The following is a 4,474-nucleotide window of genomic DNA, read 5'->3' on the forward strand; positions in this document are numbered from 1 at the left end:
GACGTATCGAAATTGCCAGGGCCACCTTCATAAAGATGAGAAAATTTGGGTCACCTGATGAGAGGTCATAAATACGCATTACTTCAAAATATAATGCAAGGAAAAATAGAAGGAAAACGGAATCCAGGCCGTAGAAGAATGTCGTGGATGCGGAATTTGAGAGAGTGGTTTGGCTGCACCACTAATGAACTTTTTAGGTCAGCTGTAAACAAAGTCAGGGTAGCCTTGATGATTTCCAATCTCCGATAGGAGTGGCACAAGAAGAAGAAGAAGAACTGTGCTACTACGCACCGGAGTTGCCAGTAAAACCTTCCAGATTGAAAGTATGCAGAAGCGAAGTAAGTTCTGCGACTTTTCGCCTCAATCTGTCTGCGCGGAAAAAATGCTTGTCATTACTTTTTGTTATATACACTGGGTTATTACCGTAAAGTGCGTATTTCCGGCCACCCTGATGTGCAGTAAAAGCCCACTTGATGCGCTGTAAAAGTAACGGAAATTATCTTAGTAATAGAAGTAAACTCGAGCTCTAAAGTACGTTTAAAAATCAAGTAGACTAGTCCCGGCGTTCGTCTATTTATTTCTTCCCGAATACTTAAGCAAAATTTCGAAAGTCGTTCCTAGCCTTGACGAATAATACATACAATTAAGTATTACTACACATATTTATTTACTTGTGATTTATATACAGGGTGTCCCAACAACGTTGACTACCGGCATATCTTGGTAACTACAACAGATAGAGTGCTGAGTAAAATCATAACTAAGTCGACCAGAGTATATTTATAGAAAATAAATTCTATAATAAATTTACTTTGATGCACTTAGGAATTTTTTTCCGTTGTAGTACCCAATATATAGCCGAATTTTTTTCCTTTGTAGTACCCAAGATATATCCGATAGAGTTCCTGCCTTGTTGGGACACCCTGTAAACTATGCCATATATTTGTAGACTCTTCCAGATGTTTAGTGTAGCGAACAAGATTGTATTCATTTAAATACTCAGATAATTATGTAGATTAGGTGTACAGGGTGGTCCAACGAATGTTGGGTAGAGTATTTATACCTTAGGGACTCATACAAATATTATTCTATTTTAGCGGCAAGGTTAAGATTTTTAGCACGTATTAGACAGTATCATATAAGCAACAGAGTTGTATATTTATTAGAATGTGATAATGCTTGAACTATGTACCTAAAATACTTCTAGATGAATAGCACTAATTTTTTTGTTATAAGTTTCGTTCCTATATTTATAATTTATCCAACATTAAAAAGGAAACAGCGGATTTTTTATATGGATAATCCCAGAGAACCGTAGTTCTCGCCAGTGGCGCACACCATCTAAATGCGATACTATACAGGGTATTCCCGAAAATAGTGCGTTCCTTAAAGGTATAGTAGAAGGCACAATCTAGAGCAAAAAGTCTTATAAAATTTTTTTCTAAATTAATCCATTTGACCAAAAAACGAAAATACATTTTGATATGCAAATCGAAGTCTGGCAACAACGCGCAACTTAAAAATTTAAAGATTAAAAATGTAGGTTTGCAGGTCGGTTGCATCTGGTAGGTAAAATAATGTAAAATCAACCAAACCGATATCCTATTATTTTGCAGGTAGGTACCTACGATGTTAACAACACCAAAAATCACACCTCAGAGTAAATAAACAAGGGGTTATTAGGTCAAATTTCCACAGTCACAGCAAGTTCTTGTAGGCTACGTTGCCATGTCATTCAAATTTATGAAAATAAAAATTCACTTATATGGAGAACAATGTAATTTTTTCATGGAAACGGTTAACTTTAGAAAAAAATGTATAGGACTTTTTTAAGTTATACTTCTTTAGGCACGAGGGTGAATTTTTATATTCCCGGGCGCATGCGCACACCGACAGTATGGTATTAGCCGCTCAAACGTTATACGGGATCTGATTGGGTGTTAAATATGGAGATAGTGGATTAACAAATGTTGTGTATATTAGTTTTTATTGTTGTTATGGCAGAGAAAAAAGCAAGTTTATCATTGTAGTGACTTTTTAAATAGTTTTTAAAAGCGACAGGTACGTAATAATTGTAAATGTTTCAGTATCCTAATAAAAAATTACATAGGTACCTACCTATTTGGAAAATTTAAAATGAACCTACCTCGAAAATAGTATGTAATGCTTTGATTTACATAATTTGATTACCATCAAAATTTCTACCAATATTCACCTAATATATTGTTATTCCACAAAATATTCCTTTAGTTCCACAAAAATCAAACTAATTTAATTAAATTCATATAAGTAAACAACTGTCAGAAGTTTATGGTGTAAACGTTCAGTTGGTGTATATTCCCACATGACATACGCGAAAGTGGCGCAATGGGAAAGCACTTTAATTTTCGATCGGCGGGATCGACGGGAAGCGGGTTCGATCCCCATGCAAGTTACTATTTTTTAATTTTTTTTATACATTTTATGATTGTAAGTATATTATTATATAATTTTTTTCAGAAAATACGTATTTAGTTAAAATTTTTGGCAACAATTATTGTTCAGAAATCATTTGTGGCATTTTTCAATGTGTTTGTGTGTGTTTTATTCTTTTATTTTTTAATTTTTGGTATTGTTTTAATAAAAATTTTTGGAAAGTAGTAAGTATTAAAATTAGTTTAATATTTAAATTAAATATAAATAAACTGTTTAAAGTATATTGATTTCGTTGAAATCATGTAATAGAAGTATAACGTGCGTACAAAGTACACACATTCTTTTTTTGTTCTAAATTATGTATTATATCCATACCTTAAAGTAACGCACTATTTTCGGGGACACCCTGTATGTAGGTACGCGAAGTTTTCGATTTTGTCAACCTGATTGAATTGAAAAATGGGCCAAATCCCACCTTAAAATTTAGCAAAACACCAGCCTATCGATATGTCAACTACCATCCATTTTGTCCAAGAGTATGGGTTTTACGGCCCTCCCCATTTTGGGTCTGTCTTTCGTTCTCGTCCCCAAAACTCTTAAAAATTTCGAAAATTTTGAGGGCGACCTCTGCCTCTTCTGATGGTATTGATGATTACCTTTCCAAAGCATGTCTAATTTTGAAAATCGGTTGTAGCATTCAAAAGTTACCGTGCTCAAAAGTTTGACTCAATTTCTATTTAAAAATATTTGAAATATTTGTAAAGGGTGATTCATTTAGAGGTACTTTTTTAAAAAAGAAAAATCAATGAAAAGAATTAATTTTATTGGAAAATCTTTATTGTCGTAAAAAAGATCCATTCTTTACAAATACTTCTTAAAGATAATTTCTTTCAAATATTGACCATGACTGCGGTTAAGACGGTCCATTTTGAAGGTCTAATTCTCGATGACGCGTTCGAGCTTTTCGATTGGTATTTGACCAGTGACTCGAGTAATACTGGCCTCCAATGCTTCAATCGTAGCCGGTTTATTCATGTAGACTTTGGACTTGAGGTAGCCCCATAATTTGCCGTAATTTGGGTAGCCGTAATTTGGGAGCTCATAAATTATTAAAAATATTTAGTCGCCAAATAATTAAGTTAATACATTTTAAGTACAATTCTCTCTGAAGCCGGGAAGATGGGATAGTTTTCTTACGAAGGGGTTGTAGCTCAATAATCGAAATGCACGTGATTTAATAGTTTATTCTTAGAATATACAAGCTATTGGGACCGTGCAAGTTCGGCAAAGCGACCTCTATTTCTACGCTCTGTACTTTTATTCGCACTTTTAATTATATTGGCCAATTATATTAGTCCTGGTTGCTGGATAATTGTCAAGACCATAGTCCAAAAAAATAATAAGAAGAAAAAAATAAGATGCAGGTTATGTTTAGCAAACGTAAACAATTGTATGTAGTAAATAAAATCCGTTATTAAAATGCAGTATTGCAAGCAAAATACAATTAATTAAATTTACCTTTATATAATAATTGCATATCATATCAATATTGTGGAGCAATATATAATTTTTCTGAGTCAATGACAGAAGGTATGAAATATACGTCAATTTGACAATTTCAATTGACAATATGAATTATTTAAGATAGTTGCAATATTTCTCCGCGACTCGCGCACGGTCGTTTCTCGTTTCCCTTTCCAAGTACTTGCACACCGCGAATAGGAATTATATCAGCAATACGATATATTTTAAGTTTTCTCAGCATTTTTCTCTTAAGTTAAATCAATTAAAGGGTTGTTTGGGGGGTGAAGGGGATGAGCTAAAAAATCGAAACTATATCATTTCAAGAGCTCATAAATAGCTCGTAATTCTGCCGCAAAAATCGATTCAATATTCCTATTTTTAAGTAGTGGGGGGCTGACTCAGCCCCCCACTAAAATATTAAATTCCTGCTCAGTGGAACGAGCTCAAAATTTTTAATTTGCCGAATATGAGAGCTCATAAATCAGGGCTATTTGTTTTTTAATTTTTGCAAGTGGGGGGGAGAGCTCAACACGGG

The sequence above is a fragment of the Diabrotica virgifera genome, chromosome 9 (assembly GCF_917563875.1).
Source record: "Diabrotica virgifera virgifera chromosome 9, PGI_DIABVI_V3a".
NCBI classification, from domain to species: domain Eukaryota; kingdom Metazoa; phylum Arthropoda; class Insecta; order Coleoptera; family Chrysomelidae; genus Diabrotica; species Diabrotica virgifera.